Here is a 19,275-nt window from a genome sequence, read left to right as displayed (position 1 = left end):
TGCTTAAGACTCCGGAAACGTCACCAGAACATCACTTCGGGTTTTGCGCTGAGTAGAGCGACTTCAGGCTCTGCTTGCAGAGGGGACACTTCGGCCTCCGTCTGCAACAGAGTTACTTCGAGTGTTACACTCGTAGAGACACTTCGAGTTCCGCAGGTAGCTGGATCACTTTTCGGTCACGACGCTCCGGGCGGAGACTTCGCTAGCAGACCCCTGGGTCAGACCTCAGCCGATTGTGGCGACGCAGAGGGCTCCTCCCTCAGCCAGCGTATTCAAACTCCAACGATCGTGAAATTTGCGGGTAGCACCGGCGGTATAGGTTGCGATGAATTTAGTAGTCGTCAATAATTTCACAGTGAGGTTCTACCTGGCCACTGGGGCCGTCACAGTTGCACAACTACTTCCTTTTATTCCAAGCATGAATGCCAATCACTGTCGTCAAGGCACAGATTTGAGTCAGTTAAAATTTAGTATCTTAGATAGCTCAACTAAGCGTCACGTGTTTCCCTTCCTGAACTTTTCCAACCAGGAGACACTCCAATTTAATATTGTTTTGTGTTTATCATTATTGTCGTTGCACCTAGAGTAACTTCTACAGAATTGCTTGATAATATTTTTAACGAAATCAACTTGGGTTAATAAACTCAGGATATTGTCGTAACTTTGAGTTTCATTTTATAGCTATTTATCTCTGTTCATAACTAGGGAAACTATGTGATTCTCCCCGACCATTGAATCACTGCTGGGCGCAAAATTAGCCTTCATTAATTCCGTAGTGCACAGTTAAATTAGCGTGGTTCTTTGGGGTGAGATCTAGATAGATAAAGAACTAGCATCATTTCTCACTTTTTTGAATAGCAAGGGGGGATTTCGCAAAATGTTCATTGAAGATAGGTAGTACGCTCTATTTTGTGCATAAATATCAATTTGAAATCAAATTAATGCGCTAGACGTTTCTCCAGCGTGCATATCAGCACGCCGGTCCACCTACTCATTTACGGCCGGCCGCGGTGGCCGAGCGGTTCTAGGCGCTCAGTCCGGAACCGCGAGACTGCTACGGTCGCAGGTTCGAATCCTGCCTCGGGCATGGATGTGTGTGATGTCCTTAGGTTAGTTAGGTTTAAGTAGTTCTAAGTTCTAGGGGACTGATGGCCTCAGATGTTAAGTCCCATAGTGCTCAGAGCCATTTTTTTTACTCATTTGCCCTGTAAAGCAAGACTGGCCAAGGTTTGCGCTACAGCCGGGTCCGCTCAGTGCTCTGGCTTTCCTCACCACTGCACTATTCCGAGCAGGTGTGTGAGTGAGACGGCCTTATGCCGAGGCCGTAAAACTTGGGTAGAAGTGCTTGCAGCTCAGTACCGCTACTTCAAAGAAATGAATATTGCACCGTATTTCTAGTAAGCGGAACTTTATCATTAGTGTTTATTTCTATCTTTTTATTTTTCCGCCAAAGCAATAACTTTAGTACTTAATTCAAGAAATACAGCAGTCAGTGCAATGCCGTGAGCGTAACTACAAAAAGCTTTATATACAGGCATTTATATTTCAGTTATGATGTTTATAAAGCATTACACATTTCGATTTTAGAACATGTAACACATCTGGAAACTGTGGTTCATTATAAAAACACACGGTGTTACGCAGATTAAAATGTGTTAAATCCAATTGTTGGCGGGGCTTTCTCAGCTTCAGAAAAGGAAAGAAAAAACTGTTCGCACACATACGTTGAGCCAAACATTTACATTATTATAGCGACTTGTCCGCGCAGTAGAGGGTATTGCTGTTCGGGTAAAATTTTATAAGACTCTTGTAACATCCTGGATTGGATAAACAAGCCGCTGAGCCAAGTGCTACACTGTATGTCAAACGGCTGAAGTTAGTATTAATGAGGAGGTACATCAACAACCAATTACGAGCAAGGCCTGACAAATAAATTGAAATCATTCTTCAGTCACACAAAGTCTTGAAAAGTTCTTGGAAACTCACGATGAAATTATTCGATTATTGAAGCGTAGTCGGTCTTGTCTGCTCAACAAATGACTATCATGAGTTCGGGGAAATGTTGTATGCCATCAACTGAAAGACGATTTTTCCATAAGATTAATTTTTGTTTGATAGCATCCATCTTGCCCCCTGTATCTTGCCAGTGGTTCTCCCTTCGCTTTAAAACATTTAATGGAGTCGAATACATGGCAATGTCCACCAAAAAAGATTTTGTCAGTGGTATATTTACCCGTAACTCAAGTTTCTCTGTAACAGCCACCTTCAACCAGCATTCACTCTCGTTGGTAGAAGACATGCACATCATATTGTATGTATGGGTGGTTTATAATAATGTTTCAATGAACGTTTTTCCACCTCATATTAGTGCGATGGTGTACATGCGATTTGCGCAGTCTTCAAACTTTACATAAGGTAATGATGTGGCTTCCACAGCACTTTTTTTTTGTGGACAAGTGTGTCGACACCATGATATTCGTAATACAAAACGTAAATCTAACTTAGCACAATCAGTATTGTTAGCAAACTGTGAGGGGACCAACTGCCTTGCTCTAGTGTCGTCCGGCTGCAAACTTTTCCTATTTCTCCTCACCTCACAGCCCCACTCAGTGCCAGTGGTCGCAGAGCGCTGTTTGGGCAGGCCCGCTGTAAGGGAAGATGCTAGAAAGCATTTAGTGAGGTTGATTCCCTGATAGGTCTAACTGAAGTCCAATAGTTTAACTGCAGTTGAGCAGTTTTTTGTGACAGGACATAGGATAAAATTCCATTAATGTTTGCGTGACTTCAGGCGTCTATGCATTCAGTGAACGTTATAGAATAATAAGCTACATTTTGTTCAATATGTAGTTCATGGTTGCGAAAAAGTGCCAGTTATATGGCGAAGGTACGTCCCACCAAGATGCAATTACGAATGTTCAGACTAATTTCGATATTTCATAAACGGTAAGTGGCTTTTAACATCAATGGCTGTATCTTCGGTATCAATAACCTCTTCAACTGTATTTAGTACTTTACTATTGGTTCACTACCGGATTCGTGGCACTAAAAGCCACATCTTCAGATGAACATATGACTAAAACATTAGAGCGGAAAAGCTCGGAGTCTTTTTACCAACATTCGTTGTCCGTCAGAACAAAACACCGCTAAAAGACGTTGTTGATGTTGCGGTCTTCAGTCCAAAGACGCAGCTCTCCACGCAACTCTATCCTGTGCAAGCCTCTTTATCTCCGAGTAACTATTGCAATCTACATCCTTCTGAATCGTGTGGTTTTTGTCCTCAGCGTAAGTTAGTTTAAGTTAGCTTAAGTAGTGCGTAAACTTAGGGACCGATGACCTCAGCAGTTTGCTCCCATAATACCTTAACACAAATTTTCAATTTTTCTTTTCCCCAGTTCTATTCAGTACCTCCTCATTAGTTACGTGATCTATTCATCTAATCTTCAGCATTCTTCTGTAGCACCACATCTCAAAAACTTCTTTCTCTCCTTGTATAAACTGCTTATCTTCCATGTTTCACTTCCGCACATGGCAAAACTCCATACAAATACTTTCATAATTGGCTTCCTGACAAGTTTATACTGGATGTTAATAATTTTCTCTTCTTCAGAAACGCTTTTCTTTCCATTGCCAATTTACATTTGAAGGGCTTATTTCAATAGTGCTACAAGTCCATTTTTGTTCATTGTGAAATACAGAGTCCTAAAGTTAATTGAGCGCTGAAAAAACTGCAGTTGAAATACCAGAAATATCCAAGCGTAGGGGTTCTTGCTAGAGGTGAACCTTTCGTTCTATTTGTTTGGATCATTAATTGCAGGGGCATTTTACGCGGAAAAATGGAGTAATGAAATTGTAGCACTATTCAAATAAGCCCTTCGTTTTATATCATGTCTGCTTCAACCACGTCATTTATTTTGCTGCCCAAATATCAAAACTCAACTAATAATTTAAGTGTCTCATTTCCTAACCAAATTCTCTCAGCATCACCTGATTTAATTCGCCTACATTCCATTATCCTCTTTTTGCTATTGTTGAACGGTCATCTTATATCCTCCGTTCAAGACAATGTCCATTCCATTCACAGGTTTTCCAAGTCCTTTGCTGTCTCTGGCAGAATTACAATGTCATCGGCGAAACTCAAAGTTTTTATTTCTTCTCCATGGATTTTAATACCTACTCCGAGTTTTTCTTTTGTTTCCTTTACTTCCTGCTCAACATACAGATTGAATAACATCGACGATAGGCTGCAACGCTGTCTCACTCTCTTCTCAAGCACTGCTTCCCTTTGGTGCCCCTCGCCTCATAACTACCATCTGGTTTCTATACGAACTGTAAACAGCCTTTCGCTCCCTGATTTTACCTCTACCACCCTTCGAATTTGAAAGAGAGTATTCCAATCAAAATAGTCAAAAGCTTTCTCTAAGTCTACAAATGCTTTAAAAGTAGGTTTATCTTTCCTTAACCTATCTTCCATCAGAAGTCGTGGGGTCAGTATTGTCTCCAGTGTTCCTACATTTCTCCGCAATCCAAACTGATCTTCCGCGAGATCGGCTTCTACCAGTTTTTCCATTCTTCTGCAAAGGATTCGTGTTAGTATTTTACAACCGTGTGGATCTGTCAAGATGGAGAAAGCGGCCGCGTCCCCTTTACGCTGTTCCGTATAGATTGGAGAAGCGGACGCATTCAGTGTATTGGAATCTGGCTGCTTTATTCTATGACATGCCGCCTTGTAGCGGCGATGTGTTGTGACGGACAACGAATGCTGGTTAAAAGATTTCGAGATTTTCCGCTCAAATGTTTTAGTCGTGTTTCACCTGAAGATGTGGCTTTTAGTCACACGAAACCGGTAGTGATCCAATAATAAAGGGCTAAATCCAGCTAAAGCGGTTATTAATACCCAGGATACACTACTGGTCATTAAAATTGTTACACCAAGAAGAAACGCAGATGATAAACGCGTATTCTTTGGACAAATATATTATACTAGAACTGACATGTGATTACATTTTCACGCAATTTGAGTGCATAGGTCCTGAGAAATCAGTACCCCGAACAACCACCTCTGGCCGTAATAACGGCCTTGATACGCCTGGGCATTGAGTCAAACAGAGCTTGGATGGCGCGTACAGGTACAGCTGCCCATGCAGCTCGGCCACCATTGACCAGACGTTTTCAATTGGTGAGAGATCTGGAGAATGTGCTGGCCAGGGCAGCAGTCGAACAGAACCTGGATTCATCCGAAAAAATGACGTTTTACCATTCGTGCACCTAGGTTCGTCGTTGACTACACCATCGCAGACGCTCCTGTCTGTGATGCAGCGTCAAGGGTATCCGCAGCCATGGTCTCCGAACTGATAGTCCATGCTGCTGCAAACGTCGTCCAACTGTTCGTGCAGACGGTTGTTTTTGCAAACGTCCCCGTCTTTTGACTCAGGGATCGAGACGTGGCTGCACGGTCCATTACAGCCATGCGGATATGATGCCTGTCATCTGGACTGCTAGTGATACGAGGCTGTTGGGATCCAGCACGGCGTTCCGTATTACCCTCCTGCACCCACCAATTCCATATTCTGCTAACAGTCATTGGATCTCGACCAATGCGAGGAGCAATGTAGCGATGCGATAAACCGCAATCGCGATGGGCAACAATCCGACCTTTATCAAAGTCGGTAACGTGATGGTACGCATTTCTCCTCCTTACACGAGGCATCACAACAACGTTTCACCAGGCAACGCCGGTCAACTTGTGTTTGTGTATGAGAAATCGGTTGGAAACTTTCCTCATGTCAGCACGTTGTAGGTGTCGCCACGGGCGCCAACCTTGTGTGAATGCTCTGAAAAGCTAATCATTTGCATATCGCATCATCTTCTTCCTGTCGGTTAAATTTCGGGTCTGTAGCACGTCATCCACGTGGTGTAGCAATTTTAATGGGCAGTAGTGTAATTGCTCATAGATGTGGTTGCCCCACCTACAAGGTTGTCTGCAAATGACTGTAGGTTGTGGCAGATGAAGAGGATATGGCACATGGCAGTCTAGCCTGGAGGGTTGCATCATCGCAGTCTTTGGACTGAACGTACAAGCAGGGCGTACTGAAGTTCTCTTCCACCCCCACGGCCGAAGCTGCGACGTCGACAGGAGCTGTCAGAGGGCAAGAAATGCGGAGAGCGCGTGACGTCACGGTACCTTGCACAGCTCCCCGGGGCGGCAGGGGAAGTCGGTGCAGTTGCACGTGCGGCTGGAGTACTTCTGCCCGCCCGGCTCTGTGCTGCACACGCCTCTGAAGGCGGCGACGCCCGACGGCGGGCAGTCGGCGTCCAGCAACGCCGTCGCCCAGCCAGACGCCGCCGGAGCCTCCAGCAGCAGCAGCAGCAGCAGCGCCAGCGCGCTGCAGCACACGCCGCGGTCACGCCGCATCGCGGAGCCGGAGCACTGGACATCAGGCGGCGTCCATCTCCAGCGGCGGTCCTCGGCCCCGCCCCCTGGCTGCCACGGACGCCGGCTGATAACACCCCCACCGGGCACCACCGCTCACTGGCACTCAATTACTCCAGCACACGTATATCGCACACTTCTCGGGCTAACAGAGGAATATCACACACTGGCGGACTCGATATCCCTGCTCCCAGCCACAGAGACACTGGTCAGTTTCCTGTGAGGCTTACAAGAGCCCGTCACTCACTGGGTGCTGGCCACACTCAAATGCGATTTCTAGTTTCGAACTGAAGATCACCTGAACCACGAAAGAGTGGCCGCCAACCTACACCACCAAGAAATTCCAGCGGAGATTAGTCACTTTTTGCACACAGCTATCTCCGATCTCTACTAAGCAAACACTTGGGAGATAATTTCCAACGAATATCACGCTAACGTGTCTTTCGCTGAACAACAGTTACGTCACACGTAACAAGGATCAGTGGTCTCGGTCTTCAGATGTTGGTCACCAAAGCTACGAATCACTTGTCACTACGAAGAACACTCCCTTCAGAACGTCAACAATCCAATAAAACTAGCAGAGAGGCGTCTATGGTCTAATATGGTCAGACGTTCACCAACAGAAGCGAGCGACTCTATGATCTTCATGTTAAATCCAGTGGTGACGCATCAGCGGTCTTCAGCTGATACTACGTACCACAAAGCACTTTCAACGAACAACATTCACCTTTACCTCGTATAAACATCTAGGACAATTACTGCAATCGGCCTTTCGAGAACGCTGCTTTGAAGAAGGTTACAAAACAGGTCGGAAGAGGTATCAATGAGAAACTTTGCTTAAAAAAAGTTCTGAGTATTAAAAAGCACAAAAGAGTAATTTTGTACATCCGTTGGCAGTTTATTAAATAAAAGACAGTATTATTTTAGAAAGATAGTGAAATTCACGTGGAAACTTAACACAAGTTTGTTGCCAATCACGTATCATCTAGATACATAGAAAATCGGAAAAAATTATTTTTTCGCCCGTCTGTAATAATGTTGCACGCTGTACACGGAAATGAGCCGCATATTTCAAGAGTCATATTTCCATCATTGTTTTAAACAAGCAGACGTGGCATGCATGGGAAGCTTACAGAATTTTTACGAGTTACATACAATTTAAAAAAGGATAGCGAACTATCTTCAATGTGGCTACAGACAGGATAATTGTATCACGTTATGTAGAATACGGACTCGCTGTGTTAAGGGGCGACAGACAGTTCGAAATAGGCTGCTTCCGGGTACCTTGAGGATTTCAGCTGTATGTCAGCAAGTATTTCCGGACGAAACAAGAGACGAGCTGCTTCAAATAGGATAGCGATTCTGGTCACTTAGCTGTAAACCGCCATTCGAGTAACCGTTTCAAAGAACGCTACACTCATCGTAACACTTGTCAGGCTCTGTGCAAACAACAGTGTTGACACTCGGCAAACACAAACGTCAGACTGAATGAGCCGTGTGACGTAACTGCTGGGAGCTCCGTGACGCACAAAGCAGCGCTAGATTTTTCGCGACAATACGGAAAGAAATTTCCCCACCAAACCAGCAATAAAGTGATTGTATTTTTGTCAACACTTTTTATTTCGCTTAAGTTTGCCGTCGTAGCTTTGACAAGCACTGCAAGACACTTCACCTTCGTTGTCGAAGTAGTAAATTTTAAGTGTAAACACGAATATGAAATAATTTGTAGGAGCACATACACTTTCACAAAACTGCAGTCTAACACGAGAGGGTGTATTTGTGCGGTATCGTCGTAACGATAGGGCAGGTCGGTTGTGGGGGAGTAACTCGATACCGGTGTTTAGAGACGGGAACACCTGTTGCCACTCGCGTTCGACGCGAACCAGACGTAGGTCGGGACGGACGAGCGCTGCGGATGTCACACGTGCAGCGACGGGTGGTAAACACGCGCGGTGCCACGCGGAAAAGTGGCAGGGGGCGATCGACCGGGAGCGGCGCACGGGACACAGGCGACGGTAGCGGCACGTGGTAACGCGGTAGCGCGGTAACGCTGTAGCGGCGCTGCGGCGTCGCGACGCGGCGTCTTGGTCAGCACGGTGCGCGGAGCGCCGCCACACTGAGGAAGCGCCAATGCCCGACCCGCGGGAGCAGGGGTGGGGGCCGCAGAGCCGCAGGTCGGACCCGCCGCCGCCGCCGCCGGCAGATAAGCGGACACAGTGCGGCGTGGGGACTGGCAGGTGCCGTCGCGACGCCTCCCGGCGCCCGTGTGGTGACGCCCCGGGGAGGAAGAATGCAGCGGCGTGTCGCTGGCGACGAAGCACTGCCTGCGCTGCAGAGCGACGCTAGACCTACACCTACACTACTGGCCATTAAAACTGCTACACCAAGAAGAAATGCAGATGATAAATGGGTATTCATTGCACAAATATATTATACTAGAACTGATGTGTGATCACATTTTCACGCAATTTGGGTGCATAGATCCTGAGAAACCAGTACCCAGAACAATCATCTCTGACTGTAATAACGGCCTTGATACGCCTGGGCATTGAGTCAAACAGAGCTTGGATGGCGTGTACAGGTACAGCTGCCCATGCAGCTTCAACACGATATCACAGTTTATCAAGAGTAGTGACTCGCGTATTGTGACGAGCCAGTTGCCCGGCCACCATTGACCAGACGTTTTCAATTCGTGAGAGATCTGGATAATGTTCTGGCCGGGGCAGCAGTCGAAAGTTTCTGTATCCAGAAGGGCCCGTACAGCACCTGTAAAATGCGGTCGTGCATTATCCTGCTGAAATGTAGGGTTTCGCAGGGATCTAATGAAGGGTAGAGCCACGGGTCGTAACACATCTGAAATGTATCGTCCACTGTCCAAACTGCCGTCAATGCGAACAAGAGGTGACCGAAACGTGTAACCACTGGCACCCCATACCATCATGCTGGGTGATACCCAGTATGGCGATGACGAATACACGCTTCCAATGTGCGCTCTCCGCGACGTCGCCAAACACGGATGCGACCATCATGATTCTGTAAACAGAACCTGGATTCTTCCGAAAAAATGACGTTTTGCCATTCGTGCACCCAGGTTCGTCGTTGAGTATAACGTCGCAGGCGCTCCTGTCTCTGATGCAGCGTCAAGTGTAACCGCAGCCACGGTCTCCGAGCCGATAGTCCATGCTGCTGCAAACGTCGTCGAACTATTCGTGCAGATGGTTGTTATCTTGCAAACGTCCCCATCTGTTGACTCAGGGATCGAGACGTGGCTGCATAATCCGTTACAGCCATGTGGATAAGATGTCTGTAATCTCGACTGCTAGTGATACGAGGCCGTTCGGGTCCAGCACGGCGTTCCGCATTACCCTCCTGAACCCACCGATTCCATATTCTGCTAACAGTCATTGGGTCTCGACCAACGCGAGTAGCTATGTCGCGATACGATAAACCGCAATCGCGATAGGCTATAATCCGACCTTTATCAAAGTCGGAAACGTGATGTTACGATTTCTCCTCCTTGCACGAGGGATCACAACAACGTTTCACTAGGCAACGCCGGTCAACCGCTGTTTGTGTATGAGAAATCGGTTGGAAACTTTCTTCAAGTCAGCACTTTGTAGGTGTTGCCACCGGCTCCAGCCTCGTGTGAATGCTCTGGAAAGCTAATCATTTGCATATCACAGCATCTTCTTCCTGTCGGTTAAAATTCACGTCTGTAGTACGTCATCTTCGTAGTGTTGCAATTTTAATGGCCAGTAGTATATATCTACACATAAAATATCCGGGTACCCTCATGTAAAGCGGAATTGGCCACTGCATGTCACGAGAGGAAACTGAACTAGTCTTTGATGGCACCTGAGCGACAAGTCCATCACGAACATTTCAACCCTTCTAAAGAGGCTCAAGTCGACCGTTGGCGATCTTAATGTGAAATGGAAAAGCAAAAGAACTTCCACAGCTAAACCGAGACCAGAGACACCTCAAATAATGACGGACGGGATCGTCGATCGTTGCGAAGGGTGGTCGTAAAAAAATCTCGTGATATCAGGGGAAGGAATCACTATTGAGTACCTACCTGCTACCAGCAATCCATGTAGCACAATGACTCTGCGTAACCAGTTGAAAAGATCGAGGTATGATAGCGACATAACTATTATGAGGGTTCGATGCATACTATTAAAATTAACAGCTCATTAAAGGCATTTTTCCCAACATATGGGACGCCAAGTGTAATGAATATTGGGATCTGTGGTAAAATCTAGTCTCAGTAAAACCGATTTGACCGCCCTACGCTGCGCGGTGGGTTACACTAAGTGAAACTTTCTACCTTAAGGATGTGGCCTAATTAACAAACACGGTGGATTTTAGCAAGTAACGTCGGCGATCTCTTTCTGTTGCGTAACTGGAGGCAACTCGCTTCCCGTACCTCTTTTGAAGATATCCCGTAACCGTTGTCCCACTTGGTTTCTCCTCCATCGGTCGCGAGCTCTAACGCTTGTTCCATCATAAACAGTACATAACAATGGAATAACTAAGTAGGTTTAAGTGCTTAGCATAATAAGAATCGTATAATATAAGGGTACAAAATAATATTGTTTCATTTCGTTAACAGGAAATTAGTAAAACTATGGCATTTCAGTCTTTGATCTCTATTTTTTTGTATTCAATAACCGGTTTCAGGCTAGCTGCTCATCTTCAGATACGTCATATAATGTTAAAAATATAATTAACAAGAGAGATTATATAGTTACTGATAGAACTATCTTAGTTTACAAACATTTTTTCGGAATGAATTAAAATGCTAACATACAATGCAGTTAGAGAGTAAGCTGTCACTACAGAACTACTGGTTCGCTGTCATAACTAAAGTAATTTTTAATCTGTTAAAACCTTGTATCACAGTTTGGAGAAACCTAATATACCAATAAAAGAAACTTTACAGATTATAAGGAAAAACCTGATAAAAAATAGGTCAAAGAGCACGGTTGAAATCGTCAAACTCGTGGATATGCTAGAGTTCACATTGAGTTTTAATAGTTTCGTATTTAACGACAAGGTTTTTATTCAAGATGAAGGTTTAGCAGAAATTTTTATGAATGACTATGAGGACAAAGTTTTCAGCTCTTTTCCAGAAATTAAGGAGAAGTTAATTTATTACAGACGGTATGTTGACGACACCATTTCATTATTCAAAGGGAAAAAAGAAGAAGTAGTGGAAATGACTAAAGTTTGAAACGAGCAGCATCGAGAAATTCAATTCAGGCTAGAAATGGAGAACAACGGGGCGATTAACTTTTTAGATTTGACTGTCAGAAAGGAGGGAGGTTACCACGTTTTCGGAGTCTGTAGAAAAGACCCTTGTTCCGACAACATTATAGAAGCGACATCGCACCACCCAGCACAACATAAAAGAGCGTACTTTCATGCAATGTGCAACAGACCTCTGAGATTTCCGCTAAAGGAAGATGAGTTTCAGAAAGAACTAGGCATTATTGAGCAAGTAGCAACAGCTAATGGGCATAGGACACAAGAAGTTACACGTATGTTTAACAAGATCAGAAACAAATCCGCGGGTAACAATAACGATTCTAGGAAAATTAAAGTTAAGAAGTTTGTCACTCTGACATATAAAGGGCGTGTGTCTGAAAGAATCGCTAAATGATTTCCTAAAAACATCGCTGTGGCATTCCAGAATGACGGGCAGATGCCACATAGATTAAGACATAAACCAGCAACGACAAAACAATTGAAATACAGCAATTCCGGAGTATACAAGATCGAGTGTGCTTAATGTGACAGTTATTATATAGTGCAGAAATGGCAGAATTTTGAAATTCTATACAGGGAACATTGCAGTCGTAGATATCGGACAGCATTTGGAGCGCATGTAAAGCATAGTAAACATGAAGTGAGCAATATAAATGAACAAAAAAAAAAAAAAAAAAAAAAAATCCTGGATCTACTACTGAATGAGCAAAGCGATTTTATGCACATGCATTATTATGAGATTTTTAAAGAACTATTATAGGCTTACTGTTGAATGCAATAACACGCTCCAATACGAACCAGCTGCAGCGGAACGGCCCTCAGCGTACTGGCGGCGAGGTGAATTGGCCCTGCGGAAAAGGTCATACTGTGGCGCTGTGTACGTCCTGACATAGGGAAATCCTCTTCACCACGAATTAATACAAAGAAGAGGAAACGCACCTTTTCGAAAGATTATACAAATGTTTTCATTATATTTTTAAGTTTTCTTTAAATTTTTTTAATTATTGTAAATTATTTCAGTTTATGGTGCACCCAAAAAAGATTATGTAAATGTTATTTGTTTAAAAATTGTTTTAGTATTAAGAAATATATCCGCCATTAATAAGTATGGTGATAAAATAACCTCTTGTTACCTATGCACAATTCTTACAGATAGAGGGCACTTTTTACTGTTACCAGTCAGGTTTTAACAGATTAAAAATTACTTTAGTCATGACAGCGAAACAGAAGTTCTGTAGTGACAGGTTACTTTGTAACTGCAATATATGGTACATTTGCATTTTAATTCGTTCCGAAAAAATGTTTTGTAAACTAAGATAGTTCTATCAGTAACTATATAACCTCTCTTGTTAATTACATTTTTAACTTTATCTGACAGATCTGAAGATGGGCAGCTTGCCTGAAACTGGTTATTGAAAATAAAAAATAGCGATCAAAGACTGAAATGCCATTTTTTTAATTCAAAGAACGATCGCGGCAATCCCAGTAAGACAATCATGTCTAGTTTTGATAAATTAGTAAAACAATTCTAGAGCCAGTCTGTCGTTAAAGTTCATAACAAGATTCCTAGTCACTAACTGCTACTTCCCCAACACCACAAAAATCTTCACAAGATCTTAAAATTATCGTGATAACACACAAATATGTTTTCCGAGGCAACTTTAACAATTAGTTCCGTCTTTCTGCACTTCACACACTACTTCACGCGTAGACACCTCAGAAATCGATCGTAAACTGCCTTGAACTAACACAAAATCGCACGAGTATGTCATACGAGGCCATTTCTCTACAAAGTGTTTCGTCTTTACATGACATCAGATTTTGTAAACGGATTCATGCATTCCCTCCTCGGAAACCGATCTTAGACGGGTACTAACCAATCTTGGCAGAATGGCTCTTGTCCTCTCAGGAAGCACTTGTGATTTGTCCATCCTTTCCATCAACAAGTACTGACAATAACTAAAATTTGTAATTAGAATTTCCTGATGAATTGAGCCAGATAAAATTATTATTAACAAGCTCTCAGTGCAAGTAACGTCATCACAACCGTTGGAGCTGTATATTAACCAAAAAAATGGTTCAAATGGCTCTGAGCACTATGGAACTCAACTGCTGAGGTCATTAGTCCCCTAGAACTTAGAACTAGTTAAACCCAACCAACCTAAGGACATCACAAACATCCATGCCCGAGGCAGGATTCGAACCTGCGACCGTAGCGGTCTTGCGGTTCCAGACTGCAGCGCCTTTAACCGCACGGCCACTTCGGCCGGCGTATATTAACATTTAAACAGTAAACATAAACAATAAAACATTCGCACCCGGCTCTGTAAGAGAACACCCACTGTCCCTCTCTGCATCAGTACGTTACGGCTCTTGGTCGCCCCGCCCTTGTCACGTTGTGTGACCATCAGGTACGTTGTTCGGTGAGTCTGTCTTGTGATTATACCGACTCACTATCCTCCCGTAGTCAAATCTTCATACACCGTGCATTAAAACATAGCAACGAAATGTAAGAAACGTAGGCAGATATGTGGCATAAACCTCACAATTTTCGCGCAGCTCCTCATAAGTCACACAGTTCTGTTCAAAAATGGTTCAAATGGCTGTGAGCACTATGGGACTTAACATCTATGGTCATCAGTCCCCTAGAGCTTAGAACTACTTAAACCTAACTAACCTAAGGACATCACACAACACCCAGTCATCACGAAGTAGAGAAAATCCCTGACCCCGCCGGGAATCGAACCCTGGAACCCGGGCGCGGGAAGCGAGAACGCTACCGCACGACCACGAGCTGCGGAAACTCACAGTCCTGTAGAAAATGCTGAGCGACGCCTTATGTGATCAGAAGAGCGACACCAGTGGACAGTGGATGACTACACGAGTGATGTGGAGACATGAATCACGCTGTAGCCTGTGGCAATGCTATTGGAGGATTAGGGTTTCGCAAATTCCTGAAGAACATTACCTGCCTTCATATGTAGCACTAGTACGGACGAGGTAGTGTTGCGCTATGGGGGTGTTTTTCGTGTCATTCTGTACTGCGTGGAGCAGAAGAACAGTTCGGAAACGGCGATAGATTGGTTCAGCATGACAATGGACACTGACAAAGCAACATCTGCGAGACAACAGTTTTTGCATAACATCATTCCTGAAGTGAACTATCCTGCCCAGAGTCCCGACCTGACCCTAATAGAACTGTTCTGGAATGAGTTAGAACGACGAACATCGACTTCGCTCCACACCCCAGCGTCCCATATCACTACCTATGGTTTCTGCTCTTCAGGAAGAAAGCGGTTCCATTCTTCCACAGCCATTCAAATACCTAACTGAATGTATCTCCAGCAGAGAATGTTGTTGTTGTTGTGGTCTTCAGTCATGACACTGGTTTGATGCAGTTCTCCATGATACTCTATCCTGTGCAAGCTTCTTCATCTCCGAGTACCTACTGCAACATCCTTCTGAATCTGCTTAGTGTATTCATCTCTTGGTCTTCCTCTACGATTTTTACCCTCCACGCTGCCTTCCAATACTAAATTGGTCATTCCTTGATGCCTCAAAACATCTCCTACCAACCGATCCCTTCTTCTAGTGAAGTTGTGCCACAAACTCCTCTTCTCACCAATTCTATTCGATACCTGGTCATTAGTTATGTGATCTACGCATGTAATCTTCAGCATTCTTCTGTAGCACCACATTTCGAAAGCTTCCATTCTCTTCTTCTCCAAACTATTTATTGTCCATGTTTCACTTCCATACATGGCTACACTCCGTGCAAATACTTTTAGAAACGACTTTCAGACACTTAAATCTATACTCGATGTTAACAAATTTCTCTTCTTCAGAAACGCTTCAGATAGGTCTTTCAGCGGTCACTAAAATTCTTAGCCGGCCAGTGGGTAGGTTTAAGTAGTTCTAAATTCTAGGGGACTGATGACCACAGATGTTAAGTCCCATAGTACTCAGAGCCATTTGAACTAAAATTCTTCTCGTCGTACCATATCTCAAATATCGCATTTACCCAGTTCCTCTTCTCTTTCTATAATTTTCTCCTCGACCCTCTATATATTCCTTCCATCTTTCAGCTTCCCCTTCTTTGTTAGTTCTGACTTACCTTTAAATTCTTCATACGTATACAGCTGCTTCTCTTTTCTGAAAAAGGTCTCATTACTTTTCCTATAGCCTCCCGGCATCTATCGTTGCGGTAGTTATTTTGGATTTGTCTTCTAGCGATTCCTGCTTAGGATTTTTATAGTTTCTATTAATCTCATTTTTTTTACGTCTGTGTTCTCTTTAGCCTTATTCATTTACTGCATTTTTATAATTTCTCTTTTCGTCAGGTAAATTCAGTGCATCTTATGGTATCACAGAATTTTGACTGGAACTAGTCTCTTTATGTAATTTATCCTCTGGTGCTTTCACTATTACATCTCTCATAGGTACCCATTCGTCCTCTGTTGTATTAGTTTCATTTGCTTCAGTCAGCTTCTGTTTAACAATCCTTCAGAAACACTCACCAACCTCATTTCAGAAACATACGGTGTGTTACAGCTTCAAAGAAGGTTAAAAATTGCACTTGAAATACAGAGCTGTGTTAGTATTTCTTGATTAAAGAAAATCGATGTCGGCCAAGCATCAGACTATCATGACAGTCTGATTCGAGACCGAAATCAATCGTCTATATATAAAAAAAAACTGCTGATACAGCTGCGTATTTCATAATGCTATTTTTAGCCTCTTACTTTCAGGTTATACAAATCCGATCTTAAATCAAATTAATGTCAGAGTGCACATACGTCCCCGGCAATGTTCTACAGATTAAAATGTGATTTCGAAATATCCCCCTCACTATTGTATAATCAATCTGACAGCTTCCAGTGCCTCCATATCCCTCCGACGTATACAGCCTTCTTATATGATTCATAAACCATGTGTAAACGATGAGTATATTATGCTCTGGAAAATCCTACCAGGCGGCTACCTCTTTCATTCCTTTCTCCCAGTCCATGTTCTCCTACTATTTTTCCTTCTTTTCCTTCTCCTGCCACCGAATTACAGTCGCCCATCACATTTAAATTTTCGTCTCCCTGAACTATCTGATTAATTTCCTTTGTCTCATCACACATTCCTTCAATCCCTTCATCTGCATATGGCATGTAAACTTTTACTATTGTAGTGGTTGCTGGCTTTTGTCCATCTTGGCTACGATAATGTGCTTACTTTATTGCTCCTTGTAGCTTACCGGCACCCCTGTATTCTTATTCACCATTTGGCCTATTTTTGCATTACTCCTGTATCATCTTGTGGTAACTCTGTATTGACCTGACAATAGGTCCTACTTTTCCCATCACCCACCGTATCTAACTTCAACGTCTCCACTTTCCTCTTCAATCTAACTTACCTACCTGATTAACGACTCTATTATTCCACACTCTGAGTCATAGAATGTTACTTTTGTGTTTTCTGGTGATGATACCTTCCTCAGCAGCTCTATCCAGAGATCCAAAAATGGAGCTATTTTACCTCTGAAATATTTTATTCAAGAGAATGTAACGATTATTCCGAGGTACTCTATCCCATATGTATATTGCATAATGTTGCATTCATAATGGTAGTTCGGAAAATGGTTGAGATAGATCTGCATTGGTTGACGGTAGCAGTCCCTGTCAGGTTTGTAAACGATTGTCATTGACTACGCGTGATATTCATCTCTGTTCCCTGTCGACCAGAATCTTTTTGCACCCCTTCGTCCGAAACAAATCTACGGCCACAAATGTCTTTCTTCAGGGCTCGAAACATATGTAAATCGCATGGGGAGAGATCCGGACTGTCTAGAGGATGTGCAAGGGTTTTCCAGTGAAACTTCTGGAGCGTAGTCCTAACAGCTACACCAACTGCGGAAAAGTCATGATGGGTCTTTCGTTGACTGGAGGAGCCCGCTGCTCACTGACTATCTGGAAAATGACGCTACAATTATGGCACAGCGGTACGCAAAACCTGAAGCGTACCATTAGTTCCAAACACCCAAGAACGTAGACGGACGGCGTCGTACTGTTGCAAGATAATGCCCGCCCACATGTCACCAACGTTGTTTCGAGTACGCTGCAGAATTTTTGCTGGGATGCCCCTGCACATCGTCCATGAAGTCCCTATCTACGCCATTTCCGTATTTCTGGAGCTCTGAAGAAATGCGTTCGTGACCGTCGATTTTCTTCGGACCGAGAGATGCGCGTCTAGATACAATCATTGTTTCATAAGCAAACGCAAATATTTTCCCATGAAGTCATTGATTGTTGCGTCTCTCAGTCGTATAAATGTATTAACAATTACGGTGATTTCTTTTGAAATACAAAGCAGTTTACTGATTTTTTTCATTTGTCTCGTTTTTCTTTGAGTGCCTCTTATACTAATATTTTTCTGTTTTTTCGTATTTAGATGCAACACTTGTGATGAATTTGCTTCTATACTTGTATGTTCTAAAAACACTATTTCGGTGTATTGAAGTTATTTAAGAATGCAATTTTATAATCATTTTTGCATAAATCGGTACTACTAAATTATAAAATCTCGACAGCTGCGTTATAAAATTTTGCTGCCTGGTTACGAAATGTTTCGTCGTTTTCAGTCACACCGTTGCTCTTTTCAGCAATGAAACATTGTCTCAAAATATGGTAGACAACTCAAAGAGATTCTGGTCGCATGTAAAGTACACCAGTGCCAAAAAAAACAGTCAATACCGTCACTGCGCGATAGCGATGGAAATGTTACCGACGATGGTGCCACTAAAGAGGAGTTGCTAAATACAGTTTTCCGTAATTCCTTCACGAACAAGACGAAGTAAATATTCCATAATTCGAAATCAGAACAGCTGTTAACATGAGCGACATAAAAGTAGGTATCTTAGGTGTTGCGAAACAACTCAAATCACTTAAGAAAGGCAAGTCTTCCGGTCCAGATGGTATACCAATCTGGTTCCTTTCAGAGTATGGAGACACAATGGCGCCTTTCTTAGCAATCATATACAACTGCTCACTTGACGAAAGGTCTGTTCCTAAAGACTGGAAAGTAGCACAGGACACACAAATATTCAAGAAACGAAATAGTAGTAACCCATTGAATTACAGACCCATATCACTGATCTCAATTTGCAGTAGGATTTTGGGGCATATACTGTACTCGAACATTATGAATTACCTTGAAGAAAATGACTTATTGATACATAACCAACACGGATTCTGAAAATATCGCTCTTTATTCCCATGAAGTAATGAGTGCTGTCGACAAGGGATCTCAGGTCGATTCCATATTCCTAGATTTCCAGAAGGTTTTTGATACCGTTCCTCACAAGCGGCTATTAATGAAATTGCGTGCATATGGAGAATCGTCTTAGTTGTGTGACTGGATTCGTGATTCCCTCTCAGAGAGGTCACAGTTCGCAGTGATTGACGGTAAATCATCGAGTAGAACCGAAGTGATATCTGGCGTTCCGCAAAGTAGTGTCATAAGCCCTCTGCTGTACCTGATTTACATAAATCAGCTAGGTGAGAATCTGAGCAGCCCCTTTAGATTGTTTGCAG

Source organism: Schistocerca serialis, chromosome 5 (assembly GCF_023864345.2).
Source record: "Schistocerca serialis cubense isolate TAMUIC-IGC-003099 chromosome 5, iqSchSeri2.2, whole genome shotgun sequence".
Lineage (NCBI taxonomy): Eukaryota > Metazoa > Arthropoda > Insecta > Orthoptera > Acrididae > Schistocerca > Schistocerca serialis.
The sequence above is the reverse complement of the archived record's forward strand: the minus strand, read 5'-3'. Positions refer to the sequence as shown.